This window comes from Schistocerca piceifrons, chromosome 4, assembly GCF_021461385.2.
Source record: "Schistocerca piceifrons isolate TAMUIC-IGC-003096 chromosome 4, iqSchPice1.1, whole genome shotgun sequence".
Classification (NCBI taxonomy): Eukaryota; Metazoa; Arthropoda; class Insecta; order Orthoptera; family Acrididae; genus Schistocerca; species Schistocerca piceifrons.
In genome coordinates, this window is record NC_060141.1 from 235,552,165 (window position 1) to 235,568,676 (window position 16,512).

The following is a 16,512-nucleotide window of genomic DNA, read 5'->3' on the forward strand; positions in this document are numbered from 1 at the left end:
TGCTTCTAACCTCCACGCCCCCCCCCCCCTTTTCCACCCTGTTACACCCACAGAACACAATTTATCCTTTCATAAGTTTCTCCTACACTTATTCATAACTCACTTCATTTAACAATAAACACCGATTTTATACCATAAAATCATTCTTTTTAATAATCTGCAATATTGCCGTCGGCTGCTGCGGGGAAACTATTAGTCCAAGAGAAAAAAATTAATAGGATATTTTTGTGGGAAATGCAGTTGAATTTAACAGTGGGAAACAGTTTTGCTATAAGCCGCGGTTTTCGAGATATTCCAGAAGAACATAAAAAAGCAATCTTTCAACGCCCCTCCATCCCCACGCCCGTTGTTTACCGCTCAGGATTTTTATATGTTGCTCGTTATTCTCCTCTCTACCGCTGCACGAAAACTTGTGACAGCACGAATTTTTTCCCCTAATTTTCCTTCGTTGCTTGGATTGAAGTAAGCCAGTTGAAAGCCGTTTGTGGATGGCCTTTGTAAAGAGAGTGCAATGCTATTAGAGGGATGCACACTCATTTCCGCCCAGCCTGTGACTCACATCAGTCACGGCACAGTATCTTCTCAAGGTGAGGTTGTTATCGCAAAACATTCACCATCAGACAGCAAGAGACACCGTCTTATCAAAGTGGTTAACGACTCTTCGTGCCTATCGCTGCTGAGTCAGCTGTCAGCGAGTTTTTCAGATTGCGAGGTCGACACTTGCGGAATCAAACCATCTGAAGAGAGGTACCGGTAGGCTTAAAGTAATAATTTATCATCAGCTCGGAAAAAATCAAGCTGTGATCACGAAAGTTGCTGGTAGTGTTTGTGCCTCTCTACATGTTCACGTTTCAGTTTTTCTCATTGATGGAGTACTTCGCGGAGACGTTGCATAATTCTCCATTTTTGCTGTTCGGGAAACGTTCCACCTCGAAAATGACCTCGTCGTCATCCCCGAAAAGCCTGCCAAGCAATGTACTAGATGGGTGAGGAAAGTAATGCGAACGATTATTTATAGGGCATTTTTTTGAAGCAGCAATATTGTCCCCTTCAAAGTAATTCCCTTCAGCAACTATACACCGCTAGAGGCATAGATTCCAGCGCTGAAATGCTTCAACTGGTAGGACCTTTGTCAGTCGCATTCTTCTGAACATATTTCAGAATCCCAAAATGACATCCTTCTGAGACTTTTTCAACTTCGAGAGAACAAAAAAGCCACAAGGACTCAGATCAGATGATTAGGGGACCTATGGAACAACAGAAATGCCATTTGTAGCCAAATACTCCGTGATGGAAGTGGCCGTGTGACATGGGGCGCTCCCATGATGAAGCATCCACTTGTCTGCAATGTCTCGTCTCACTCGATTCATCCTTTTCCTGAGCTTTTCAAGGACATCTTTGTAAAACACTTGGTGGACACCTAGTCCTGGAGGGACAAATTCTTCATTTATAATACCCCTGCTGCCTAAAAAGCAATTCAGCATTGTTCTGATCTTTGATTTGATCATTCGAGCCATTTTTTCGTCGAGGAGGAGTCTCAGTGTGCCATTCCACACTTCGCCACTTTATCTCTGGATCGTACTTAAAATACGATCACGCAGCCCTCTCAAGAAAATCAATGCACACGGTTCTTCGAACGTCGTTGTGCTCAGTTGTGATGTTTTTCGGCACCATTTTGGCACAAACCTTTTACATGTGCAAATCTTAAGTCAAAATTTGATGTAGCGCGAAGGCGTTTAGGTTTAACACGTCACCATCATCCTTACTGTTAAACGTTGGTCTGATATCATAAGACTACGCACGCGTTCGACGTTTCCATCGGTTTTTGAAGCTGAAGGTCTCCCTGAGCGAGATTCTTCTTCAACGTGTTCTCGGGCTTCCAGTAATGATTTGTGTAGCGAATCTTGTGCTCTTGATAAGGAATGTTCCCCATCGGCCTGTTAAAACTTTTCAAAAGTCACACTCACGGATTCTCGAAGTTTAACACAAATCTTGATTGCATAACGTTGTTCTAAATTGCACTGTTCCATTTTCGTAACACACAAAATAAACCACAACTTCACTGATGGCGCTCTCAAAAATCACGTGATCGCTATACGGATCTGAAACTCGGACTGAGCATCTGGAAAGGATGAACGCACCGGTCTACTCAAGTAGAACAACACAGCGTTCCCAGACGGTTCGCAGTGTTGTCAGGCTCATTACTTTCCTCGCGCACCTCGTATGCTTCATCTGATGAAAGAAGAATTAGTCATTGCCTGACATGTCTTGAGAATACAAGAGGATGACCCAAAATTTCACTGTCCAAAGAAGCAGCATGTATGACTGCATCCAGTGCAGAATTTTCCAGGGCGTTGTCGTAGGGCAAAAACACACTCTGGTACAGCTTCTCGCAGCATTTCGTCTCAACAGTCTCCGGAAAGCTGGTCAGGAGAATTCAGCACCATGCTCGTGAGGTGGTTTGCCAATTACGAGCACCACACCACGACAGCCCCAAATAACACACACAGTCAGAATCACCTTGCCCGAATACGGTATATCCCCCCCTTTTCCCGGCCGGTGTGGCCGAGCGGTTCTAGGCGCTACAAATGGTTCAAATGGCTCTGAGCACTATGGGACTCAACTGCTGAGGTCATTAGTCCCCTGGAACTTAGAACTAGTTAAACCTAACTAACCTAAGGACATCACAAACATCCATGCCCGAGGCAGGATTCGAACCTGCGACCGTTCTAGGGGACTGATGACCTCAGATGTTTCCATAGTGGGTCAGAGCCATTTGAACCAATAGCCATCTACAGAACCGTGAAGAGGCTTTGACATAGAGACGTTTACAAAACCGTCTTGTAGACATGCGATGCAGATGCGCTCAGCGTACACAAACTGTACTGTACTTATATATTTACACATTCGGCATATTTCTTTGTACGACTGTTTCATAATTTCAAAGATGTTTTCACGAATATATGGAAATGAAATTTTTTCGGTGTTACACTGCGGACACAGTTGATTTTTTGCTTTCGTTTCTAATAAAAAATTGGCAAAATGAATACCTAGGCAATGATAGTTAAAAATAAAAATATATGCAAAGTTATAGGGCATTATTCTAACAAATGGCACTCGTTTACATCGAGTGTGTACAGTAAGGAGGTAACACTTGCAGGTAGTGGAAAACTCCTTGCAACCAGTTGTACAGTACTTCTTGTGCTTCCTTGTACTTACTTCATGCCATTGTTGCTGTTGTTGTTGTTGTTGTGGTCTTCAGTCCTGAGACTGGTTTGATGCAGCTCTTCATGCTACTCTATCCTGTGCAAGCTTCTTCATATCCCAGTACCTACTGCAACCTACATCCTTCTGTATATGTCTACTGTATTCATCTTTTGGTCTCCCTCTGCGATTTTTACCCTCCGCGCTGCCCTCCAATACGACTGAAACTGGCCTTGTCAGTTTGATCCTGATCACAAGTTCCAGAAACTAGTATTTTTATTCGATATACACGTGAAGGGTAACAACCGAGTCCCAGCGTCAGCGGGTGCCGCCTGGGGCCGTGTAGATTGGTCGTTGAAAAAGCTACCTCTGCGCGCTGCACGGAACCCGACTTGTCCTCTGCATTTGAATTTTCAAGAAGCCTGTGTCCACTGTGGTGCCAGGTTGGGTTGTCTGCCAGTTTTAAGAACCGGGTGCATGGGCATCCGGTGAATAGCATCCGTTGGCTCCTGACTCTTAGCAAACTCGTCTAGTTACTCTTCCATCTGCAAGAAATTCTTGTGAGCATGCGATTACCGTGTGCATGATAATGTTGTGTCGCACAGTGGCTCTTCTATTTCGCCATCTTGGTTATCCATCGTGACATACAAACATCTTCATTCATGAATAATTTAAATGATCTCTCTCAACTTACGTTTCTCGGAATGTGTGTGACTAAAGCAGTGGTATTCGAGCTGTCTGACTAAGCTTGGCCGCACCTACAATTAAAATCTGTTATTTATTTTGCAATTAGGTGCTTCACACGCAACGTTCGCCTTTTTCAAGTGTATTTACAGTGTCTATTTGCGTATTAATTGAAAATTCTTAAGTAGTGGTCTATGTGTTACAGGATAGCTTGACGTATCTGTTGTTTATATTTTGGGTCCAGCTAAAGACTCCTGGATACGATAAATGCCTTTACTGAGAGTGTCTACCTCTTTAGTAGTGATTGAACCATACTTCAGTGAAGAAAGAGAAACTGGTTGACTTTGCAACTCCCACTTGTATCAGACTTTGAATTTCATTTTGTCAGGTTATTCCACTTGCTTAGAACAAGTGCTCCTCCTTCTAATTATCTGCAGTCACTTGATAGTGGATGGCTGACTCTAATGACCTGTTAGCTATTAACAATATGTTTTTGAAACTTGTAATGAAGAATATGCAGGTCAGTTTTATGGACTTGTGATCTGATTAGATCACAGTGCAGAGCATCCATAAAACTTTTTTAACTTAATGTTCTCAAAAAATATTTTTTTTATTTAATTCAGTCATTTCCGAAAGTTATGTAATACGAGGGCCGGCCGGGGTGGCCGAGCGGTTCTAAGCGCTACAGTCTGGAACCGCGCGACCGCTACGGTCGCAGGTTCGAATCCTGCCTTGGGCATGGATGTGTGTGCTGTCCTTAGGTTAGTTAGGTTTAAGTGGTTCTGAGTTCTAGGGGACTGATGACCACAGCAGTTAAGTCCCATAGTGCTCAGAGCCATTTTGTAATACGAGGTGTATTCGGCAAGCAAGATTCAATCAGGCGCGAAATGAAAACCACTGTGAAAATCCAATGGAACTTTGCACAGATGTGTTGGGCAGTGTCTTTAGTGTGCCTGTCGATTGCTTCACGTCCGTCTTTTGAGTTCAGAGAGCAAAGTGATCACGTAGAAATGCCTAAAACAACAGTGTCTCCCGCCAAGTATGTCGATCTGGAAAGAGATTTCTCCTGAAGCTATACTGCGCACATAACATAAATGTCATGTGTCTCTTTCTTCAAGACAATTTTCAACCGCATTCTGCAGGGGCAATGAAAATGCTCCTGCAGCGTTTTCGATGGAAAGTGTTTGCTCACCCACTACACAGCCCTTAATTGGCTCCCTCCGTTGTTCATCTCTGCTCACATGAACTGCTGGCTACAAAGACAACATTTTGACGCAAACAACGAACGACAGACCAGCGTAGAGAATTGACGGAAAGTACAGGCGGCTGCTCTCTGTGACGGAAAGTCTGTACAACGCCACGACAAATGTCTAAGTCGGAGCGGCGACTATTTAGACAGGTAGCTGGAAGGTGTAGCTAACTGTTGCGAATAAAAAATTTTAGATTTGGCTGTGGTTTTCATTCCGTTTCCGATAGAACTTTACTTTCCGAATAGCCCTCGTATCTACAACATTTCTGTTGTTGGAAATTAATTACTTCTGGCGGTATTTGCTCAGATTGTCTTGCATCAATTTCTGTGTTTTAATAAACTGGTATGTTTTTAATAAATATGTTAATAAATTTGTGGCCCAGTATCATTCCACTCATCACCCACTCCCTATCACATTGCATATGCGAGTGCAGGATAACCTCTGCCTTGGCTTGCAGTCATGGACAACTTCTGCTTGGTACTTGGAATTGTGGAATGACCTTCTGTCTTAGTGTTCAGCCATGCAGATAGATTTATTTTTAACCTCCTGCTTTGTTAGATTCAAATTTGTCGTTAGATATAGGATTTGATTAACGTCTGATTCAAATTTCTGAATGTGTAGAATGTTCAGCATTTTTTCGACCCATGTAGAGCAGGCTTAGTCACATTTTCGCCACCAACCACCATACATGTCTGTCCAAACAGACCCATCCGGCAGCACATGACCCATGCCATCACACCACGTGACGCAGCCACGATGACGCAGCACTCATGCTTGATACAGGTCCGGCAGTTTAGGAAACCATGGTGTAGATTCATTGCTCACCTCTGGTCACGCTTCAGTTGATCTTCGTAGGGCACTTCTTTGTAAATGGACAGTAGGAAAACTGGTCATTCCATTCCATTTCCCTTGCTTTAAAAACAGTCGTTAACCAATTAATTAAGTTAATTTTCGTTTTTGACTAATTGTTGCTTGTTTTCACCATTCACTCAGCAGTGTCGCTGAAACATGATCAACGTACTCCCTTTTTTGTTTGTTCAAAATGAATGAAATTCATTAAACATACACTACTAGCCATTAAAATTGCTACACCACGAGGATGACGTACTACAGACGTAAAATTTAACCGACAGGAAAAAGATGCTGTGATATGCAAGTGATTAGCTTTTCAGAGCATTCACACAAGGTTCGCGCCGGTGGCGACACCTACAAAGTGCTGACACGAGGAAAGTTTCCGACCGATTTCTCATACACAAACAGCAGTTGACCGGCGTTGCCTGATGAAACGTTGTTGTGATGCCTCGTGTAAGGAGGAGAAATGCGTACCATCACATTTCCGACTTTGATAAAGGTCGGATTGTAGCGTATCGCGATTGCGGTTTATCGTATAGAATATGGAATCGGTGGGTTCAGGGGGGTAATACGGAACGCCGTGCTGCATCCCAACGGCCTCGTATCACTAGTAGTCGAGATCAAAGGCATCTTACCCTCATGGCTGTAGCGGATCGTGCAGCCACGTCTCGATCCCTGAGTCAACAGATGGGGACGTTTGCAAGACAACAACCATCTGCACGAACAGTTCGACGACGTTTGCAGCAGCATGGACAATCAGCTCGGAGACCATGCCTGCGGTTACCTTTCACGCTGCATCACAGAAAGGAGCGCCTGCGATGGTGTACCCAACGACAAACCTGGGTGCACGAATGGCAAAACGTCATTTTTTCGGATGAATCCAGGTTCTGTTTACAGCATCATGATGGTCGCATCCGTGTTTGGCGACATCGCGGTGAACGCACATTGGAAGCGTGTATTCATCATCGCCATACTGGCGTATCACCCGGCGTGATTGTATGGGGTGCCACTAATTACACGTCTCGGTCACCTCTTGTTCGCATTGACGGCACTTTGAACAGTGGACGTTACATTTCAGATGTGTTACGACCCGTGGCTCTACCCTTCATTCGATCCCTGCGAAACCCTACATTTCAGCAGGATAATGCACGATCGCATGTTGCAAGTCCTGTACGGGCTTTTCTGGATACAGAAAATGTTTGACTGCTGCCCTGGCCAGCACGTTCTCCAGATCACTCACCAAATGAAAACGTCTGGTCAATGGTGGCCGAGCAACTGGCTCGTCACAATACGCCAGTCACTACTCTTGATGAACTGTGGTATCGTGTTGAAGCTGCATGGGCAGCTGTGCCTGTACACGCCGTCCCAGCTCTGTTTGACTCAATGCCCAGGCGTATCAAGACCGTAATTACGGCCAGAGGTGGTTCTTCTGGGTGCTGATTTCTCAGGATCTATGCACCCAAACTGCGTGAAAATGTAATCACATGTCATTTCTAGTATAATATATTTGTCCTATGAATACCCGTTTATCATCTGCATTTCTTCTTGGTGTAGCAATTTTAATGGCCGGTAGTGTAGTACCTCTCCTTCAAGTAACTAGTACCGATCATCATTTATATTTGTCTATGTTCTCAAGGGCGAAAGAACCACTCACCGAATTTCAAGCAGTTATTTTGGTCAGCTGTGTAATTTTTCAGTAAGTTTGTAGAAACAAATTACGGATATTATTTGTCAACATCCCAAGCCTTTGGTTGAATGTCACAAAGCTAATTTATTTCTCACGCTATCCAATATCCGCTGCGTAATTTTATCAGGCAGTAAATGAAGAGGAGTAGTGTGGTGTTCACATACACCCACACAATTGAAAAAAACTCGAATAAACTACACTCGTGAGGACTTGCACACTGTCCACAGAGCTAAGGTCATTCTGTTATTTTGCTTTAGCTCAAAGTTTCGTTAACTCTGTACAGGTACAACTATTGATAGTTGTATGGTCAATATTTCCGAAACCTAGAATTAAAAGAAAAAAAAATCTTTCCCCGCATACGGAGTGTCCAGTGAAATTTCGGGCAAACTGCTGGATGTCTGTAACGCACTGGCACGATATTTCAGTGCAGAGTTTTCTAACCATACTGGTATATACAGATGTCTCGTATATATCTGAACATGGCCAGGAGACTCTGCACCTAAATATCGTATCAGCGAACTACACACTTCCGGCAGTTCGCCCGAAATTTCATGGAACAGTCACGGAGATGCTCAAATAAATATAGTAGACGCTACAAGAGAGCCATTTTCTATCACGGTCGGGTTTACTGTTCAAATTCCGAGAGTGTATGTTTCAAGGAGAGTCGTGCAGAGAAATTACAGCTCATCCTGACGCTTTAGCAACAGCCGTTCTTGCCATGCACCATTCGCGACTATAACAAGAATTGGGGAAGCACCCTTATACACAAAGCGTAGGGTAGCTTCAGCACTATAGGCGTAGATGTAGTTGCGTGGACTATTATCTACAGTCTGATACTGAGTCCCGTCCTCTCCCTCTCGTGCGCATCTAGAAAAACATAAACACAAACTACACCGCATACTCCATGTAAACATAGAGGTACTTCTGAATTTCAGTTGGTCTCACAGACAACCATGACACGATCTCGCACTTCTTCATGCTGTGTAGTTGTGTAAGAGCAAATGTAGCAGCGTCCGCATAGTTACTTTGTGCTAGGAAGGGCTCTCAACGGGGAAGTGCCCAGGCGTCTCGGGGTGACCCAAAGCAATGTTTTTCGGACATCGAGGAGATACAGAGAGACAGGAACTGTCGATGACATGCCTCGCTCAGGCCACCCAAGGGCTACAAGTGCAGTGGATAACTGCTACCTACGGATTATGGCTCGAAGGAACACTGACAGCAACGCCACCGTGTTGAATAATGCTTTCAGCGCAGCCACAGGACATCATGTTACGACTCAAACTGTGCGCAAAAGGGTGTATGATACGCGCCTTCACTCCCGACGTCCATGACGAGGTCCATCTTTGCAACGATGACACCATGCAGCGCGGTACAGATGGGCCCAACAACATGCCGAATAGACTGCTCAGGATTGGCATCACGTTCTCTTCACCGATGAGTGCCAAATATGCCCCCAACCAGACAATCGTCGGAGACGTGTTTGGAGGCAACCCGGTCAGGCTGAACACCTTAGACACACTGTCCAGCAAGTCCAGCAAGGTCGAGGTTCTCTGCTGTTTTAGGGTCGAATTATGTAGGACCGACGTATGCCGCTGCTGGTCATGGAATGCGCCGTAACGGCTGTATGATACGTGAATGTCATCCTCCAAACGATAGTGCAACCATATCGGCAGCATATCGGCGAGGCATTCGTCTTCATGGACGACAATTCGCGCCCCCATCGTGCACATCTTCTGAATAACTTCCTTCAGGATAACGACTTCGCTCGACTAGAGTGGCCAGCATGTTCTCCAGACATGAACCCTATCAAAAATGCCTGAGATAGATTGAAAAGGGCTGTTTATGGACGACGTGACACATCAACTACTCTGAGGGATCTACGCCGAATCGCCGTTGAGGAGTGGGACAATCTGGACCAACAGTGCATTGATGAACTTGTGGACAGTATGCCACGACGAATACAGGCATGCATCAATGCAAGAAGACGTGCTGCTGGGTATTAGCGGTACCAGTGCGTACACAAATCTGGACCACCACCTCTGAAGGTACCGCTGTATGGTGTTACAACATGCAAACTGTGGTTTTAATGAGCAATAAAAAGGGTGGAAATGATGTTTGTGTTGATCTCTATTCCAATTTTTCTGTACAAGTTCCGGAACTCTCGAAACCGAGGTGATGCAAAACTTTTTTTGATGTGTGTAGTTGCCGGCCGCGGTGGTCTAGCGGTTCTAGGCGCACAGTCCGGCACTGCGCGACTGCTACGGTCGCAGGTTCGAATCCTGCTTCGGGCATGGATGTGTGTGATGGCCTTAGGTTAGTTAGGTTTAAGTAGTTCTAAGTTCTAGGGGACTGATGACCACAGATGTTAAGTCCCATAGTGCTCAGAGCCATTTGAACCATTTGATGTGTGTAGTTACTTAGTCATCTTCAATTAAGTTGAAAACATCCAACAGTGTAATAAATGCAACAGCAGGAACGATAATAAATCACGAAGTTTCACTTACTTTGAGGTATACAGAGCCTTAATAACCGTACATGATTAAATTTACAGATAACTTAGGGATATACAGAGTGCGAAATTTAGTACACAGGGATCCCATCTCTGTTTGGAACAATGGTTCTAAGCCGGCTACGTATCAACTCAAACTGAGCTTCGATATAGATGTGGGTATGTCATTTCACACTGATTCAACTCTGTGCCAGCGTTAGACAACAGTAGTAGATTGAGTGTAGTGGCACACCAGTCAATTGGCAATCCATGACCAGAGGTTTTCAGTAAGTGAGAGATCTGGTGGATGTGCTCAGTGGGTCAACATTCGGACACCCTTCGTATCAAGACAAGTCAGGACAGCACGAGAAAAATATGGTCTCATGTTATCTTGTTGAAAGATCAAGATAGTTCACAGTCACCGGCCTTAACATGTCAGTCATGTCCGTCGCCTCGAGTGCTAGTCGCAGCAGGCAGCTGAGTTACTGCATGGCCTTGAGTATGGCTCTCCTCGACCCATCCCATCGATACCGTATTTGCATGGCAGTCGTGGGACGCCGACCAACCAACTTTGGGACACAAACCTGCCGCAGTTGCAGTTTACTAATGGGGAACGTGCTTCATAATCCTTTTTTGCGTAGAAAATGTAGATGGCATTTCTGCCACCTACTGTGTACGGTTGTGCTGGAATGCTAATCCTTTGCAAATGCAAACATTTAGTACAATTCATGACAGGTTGGCAGTTTTTGGTTGCCATTCAAGATGCTGCATTTTCAATGACCTGCAGTGCATATTTAAAAAAATATGTCACTTAGCTATTGTAAGTGTGTCGAATTTTTTTACACATGCTCCAGTTTGTTAACTGTTCACGTGCCACTTTGGTTAAAGCATACTGCACATGCCAAAATGACACTATCCAAAACCAGCACCAAGGCAACTTTGGTGCACCACAGGCCACAGATGACAATGATGAATGACGGCTGCAGAGATGTGTACAGGCGAGTAGACGAATAACTGTCGAGCAATTGACCGCCCAGATGAACCAAGGGGCTACCGATATTGTCTCCTCAACGACCGTTCAGCAAACTGTGCTATGTGTAAGCCTCCACAGCAGGTGCCAGGTTGATGCACCCATGCTGACTGCTTTTAATAGGCGATGAGGGTCGGAATTTGCACACCAACACCGCAACCAGAAATCCAGTAAGTGGAGACAGGTGGCCTTTTCAGATAAATCGCGTTTTATGCTCCATCGGACAGATGTTCATTGGCATGTACCGTGTAAAACGTCTGAAAGCAAACATCCTGCAACAATCGTCGGAGAGACCCATGGCCTGAGGGCATTCCATGTGTGATATCGCCATTGTGGAAGGCACAATGGATCAACATAAGTAAGCATTTAGCCTTGGGGATCATATCCAGCCCTACATGCAGTTTGTTTATCCTCAGCACAGGGTCATCTACGAGCAGGACAATGCAACTTGTCACACATCTCGCGTTGTACATGCGTGGTTCAGAGAGCATCCCCTAACCACCAAACTCCATTTATTTAAACCCAGCCGAGAATCTATGAGACCACCTCAATCTACATCTGCATCTACATCCATACTCCGCAAGCCACCTGGCGGTGTGTGGCGGAGGGTACTTTGAGTACCTCTATCGGTTCTCCCTTCTATTCCAGTCTCGTATTGTTCGTGGAAAGAAAGATTGTCGGTATGCCTCTGTGTGGGCTCTAATCTCTCTGATTTTATCCTCATGGTCTCTTCGCCAGATATACGTAGGAGGGAGCAATATACTGCTTCACTCCTCAGTGAAAGTATGTTCTCGAAACTTCAACCAAGCTACTGAGCGTCTCTCCTGCAGTCTTCCACTGGAGTTTATCTATCATCTCCGTAAAGCTTTCGCGATTACTAAATGATCCTGTAACGAAGCGCGCTGCTCTCCGTTGGATCTTCTCTATCTCTTCTATCAACCCTATCTGGTACGGATCCCTCACTGGTGAGCAATATTCAAGCAGTGGGCGAATAAGTGTACTGTAACCTACTTCCTTTGTTTTCGGATTGCACTTCCCCATGGTTCCTTCCAATGAATCTCAGTCTTGCATCTGCTTTACCGACGATCAACTTTATATGATCATTCCATTTTAAATCACTCCTAATGCCTACCCCCAGAAAATTTATAGAATCAACTGCTTCCAGTTGCTGACCTGCTTTATTGTAGCTAAATGATAAGGGATCTTTCTTTCTATGTATTCGCAGCACATTACACTTGTCTACATTCAGATTCAATTGCCATTCCCTGCACCATGCGTCAATTCGCTGCAGATCCTCCTGCATTTCAGAACAATTTTCCATTGTTACAACCTCTCGATATACCACAGCATCATCCGCAAAAAGCCTCAGTGAACTTCCAATGTCATCCACAAGGTCATTTATGTATATTGTGAATAGCAACGGTCCTACGACACTCCCCTGCGGCACACCTGAAATCACTCTTACTTCGGAAGACTTCTCTCCATTGAGAATGACATGCTGCGTTCTGTTATCCAGGAACTCTTCAATCCAATCACAGAATTGTTCTGACAGTCCATACGCTCTTACTTCGTTCATTAAACGTCAATCAGGCTGTTTCCACTGTTTACACACTACCAAGAAATCTACATCAGCGTGCCACACACTGGAGTTGGCTTGGTTCCACATCCTTCCAGACTTTATTCCTGCAGGTCTCGCAGTCTTCCACATTGGAAAAGCTGGTTATTCAGACTTTTGGCAGGTGGTCACATAATAAGGTGACAACAGTGTAATACGCATACTTTGGCTATATTTGTACAGTGACAGTTTGGCAACTGAAATTTTGAGAATCTCTCGGCCTGTCTGTCCTACACAGCGGCTTTAACTACTCTTACATGTATCGGCAGTCGCAGGAAGAGTGGTCAGTATTCAGGGATATGACAGGAATCATAATTCAAAACAAAAAGGTCTAGAAAGCTTGGTCTCTAAAATGCACACCTTAAGAGCTATGGGCACTTGGTCGGTAGAAGAGATGTTTTTCGCAGAAGCGAAGATGAACATGTGTTCATAGCTTTTGAAGTATGTACCTTAGAGCCCAGATTTACTGGACGTTTTTTATTGTTTTGGTCCCAAATAGCACATCTCAGAATATGAAATGCAAAGAGCTTCCAATAGAAGAGATTTGCTTCACAGTATTGAAGGTGATGAAATCCTCATAGCTTTTAAGGTTGGAGAAGCTGTGTGCATACTTTTGTCGCAGTTTATCGATAGAACGAAATGCCTTTTCAGTTTATTCGGCCTGAATAGGTTTGATATTGTTTTTAAGAAATGGTTCCAAGATACACAAAAAAGGCTGCCCATTTTATTTCACCCTTAATTTCCTCATTCTCTAAATACGAAATATTTCTGTTGCAGTATTTTAGTTGAAATTAATTGTTCACAACTTTTACTCTGTTTCAGCAATGGCGTGTAATGAACTGGTGTACTAAAGTTCAGAACACCACATACAGAAACACCTATCGTCTTATCTATGCACAGCACTTGAAATTGAGAGTCAGTTTATTACGAGGATTCAGTTAGAGAAAGAATAAAGAAGAATGTAAATGGTGCAATGTTATGTTGTTGGGAAATTTGGTTTATATTATTCCCTTTAAGTTCCAATGAGACGGGCGAGTTTCTCTGTAGTGTTGATAATCTCCCTTTCTCCAACATTTACATTTACATGTATACTCCGCAAGATGCTGTGATGTGCGTGGTAGAGGGAATGGGTCGACGTTATCGATTTTCTTTTCTATTCCCTTCATGTGTTGAGCGAGGGAAGAAATGACTGTACAAATGTTTCGACAAGCGGCATAATCCCTCTTATCTTCTTCTCATTACACGTGCGGGAGAGACAGAATCTTACGCAACAAGATTTCAAGAGAACTGGTTATCTTTTTGTAACTGTAACCCGTTTATACTCCACGATCCTTTAGTATGGTCTAAACCGACCTATTACGATGTTAGCAGGGCGCCTCCAAAATCTTTCGATGCCTGTTGCCATGTCTACTTGATAAGAACTCTAAACGCTGGAACAATATTCTCGAATTGGTCGCACACGCGTCTTGTATACAATCTCCTTTAGAGATGCACTGCATTTTCTCAGAGTCATGTTCAGTTCGCCTTCCCTAATACCGATTTTACGTCAGCACCCCATTTACAACGATTTTCACTATTACCCATAAACATTTAAACGATGTGATATGCCCAAGATGTCACCACTAAACTTGAAAACTTACACTGTCGGGTTATATCTCTTTGTTATAGGTTTTACGTTACGTTTAGCCACTTTTATATACAACTACAATTCACTACACCAAATGCAAACTTTGTCCAAGTGTTTCTGCAATTGCTTACGATCGTTCAACAGAAATACGTTCCTGTACACTAAATCTTACAGTGCTGCTGATCCTATCTGATACATCGCTTATCTATACTAGGAACAGAGGTTCTATTACGCTTCCTTGAGGCACACCAGCCTCTGTAGAGCATCCACTGTCCATTGTAACGTACTGGCTTCTGTTAATCTAAAGCCTAGTTTACACGACGACATTGGGTTGCGCCACTCGTTGCTTGGAATGTGTTGCACGCAAATGGTTTCATGTTCGACTGTAGACATGGCGAAACCAGTATACACTTCAGTTTCGTCGTTTCGTGGGTTCCTGAGTCGTGTCTGAAATGAAAGTTTTGGCAGCTGCACGTCGCCCGAGTTGTGACGGAGTTAAAGCTTGTTGGTTGGAATCGCTACATAAGAAAAAAAATAAGAATCGTGTTTCGATTCTTGACTAGATGAATAAAAGACGTCAACTCGGTTGCTCAGCCTCCTTGCTGAAATAACTTGTAATGGAAGACCCAAGAAGCTCTTTTAATTATCTTAGAATGTCACCAGAACAGTTAACGTTTCTTCTAAATAGAGATAATTACGCGATAAGGAATAAAGATACTGTAATGCGTGAAGCACTGTCGCCAGAACTGAAATTTCATATCACATTGCGTGCATTACAATCGAGAACACTCGGCATGCTGTAAGACGCGGTTTTAGTTGGTGATGACGCTTTTTCATTAACACCAACAATTATTAACATTAACAGTAATAATTACCAACGTTAACAGCAGTAATCATTCGAAGCAGGCCGCATTACGAAGAGAATGGTTTACAAACTACTCTCTTGAAGGTAGATCTGTACAGTGGCAATATTTGAAAATTCAAACATATGTGAATGGGGAGCACTACTGCGACGTTTAAATAGGTGAATATTGAATAAAGAATGTAGCTCATTGATTTGTGTAGCCTTCCCTCTTGTCAACCAATATTCCTTAAAAAAAAAAAGTCAGTCAACTCGAACGGTGGGATTTTAGTCTTGTAGACAAGAGCATTTCTACAGCTAGAATTGCTTTTGCTTGTATTTTTCGTAATTCAGTTGTATATTTGCTCCTAATTCAAAAATTTTTGCCCTGCAGCTCAGATATTGTCAACCTATCTGTGTTCTGATCGCACGTGAAGGTATCAGGAGCAGCAATATGTTGCTTATTTTTGTAATTAGCATCACTGAAATCCCACGAACACCTATGCAAAGCATAGCTATCCAAAAAGCGAACATACATAACCTCAAAACTCATGCAACTGGTGTCGCCAACGTTGGGACACGCCGAAAGCGTTGTTTCACCGAGGAGTTGCGCAAACGCACGGTGCGCATGCGCAGTGGCGGTAGCGCAGTTGCTTGCAACCTAGTGTCGTCGTGTAAACTAGGCTTAACACCCGTTGAGCAAAACTTGCGCCGGCCTTCTCACCTGGTCGCAATAACGCAGGCAGTAACCTCGCGCCAGTGGCGAGCTCGGCGATTACTGACAGCTGCGCGGCGCTGGTGCTGCCTTGAGATACTTGGCTGTGCCGGCTATTGGATGACAAGGCAGCTGTGACGTAACGGTCCCGCGACGCGGACCGAGAAGGGGGCTGCAGCGCTCTGCCCACGACTGTCACGCGAATAATGGTACCGTCGTCGGCTCATACTCATATCCGAGTTTTCATTTCTCTCCTGAGATTTCCTTTGTCACGGTTCAGGCGTGGAAGTGTCGTTGATGGCTTAGCAATCCAATCCTAGCGTGGAACTGGCGGCCACAGACATTACAGCTAATGGAAGGTGGAGGACGTGGCTGAGCCTGGAGGAGTTTACGTCTCTGGCGTTTGTCATCCTCCATTCTTCGACGTTCCAGCTCAAAGTTTTGAAGAGCATTTGAGTTAACTGAGTGCCAGCGACTTCGGTCTTCTGCTATTGTGGACCAGTTACTCGAATCGATGTT

The 16,512-nt window shown here is 44.2% G+C and overlaps 1 protein-coding gene across 1 annotated transcript in view; it reads right to left on the reverse strand.

The window, feature by feature from the left end:
- The window catches only part of LOC124795372 (probable cytochrome P450 301a1, mitochondrial), a 338,959-nt gene extending 322,854 nt beyond the window's left edge, over window positions 1-16,105 (reverse strand). Inside the window, exon 1 of the mRNA XM_047259378.1 lies at window positions 16,003-16,105. The gene's annotated coding sequence lies outside the window, so the exon portion shown is untranslated. The remainder of the gene's footprint in view (window positions 1-16,002) is intronic.
- Between the last annotated feature and the right edge of the window lie 407 nt (window positions 16,106-16,512).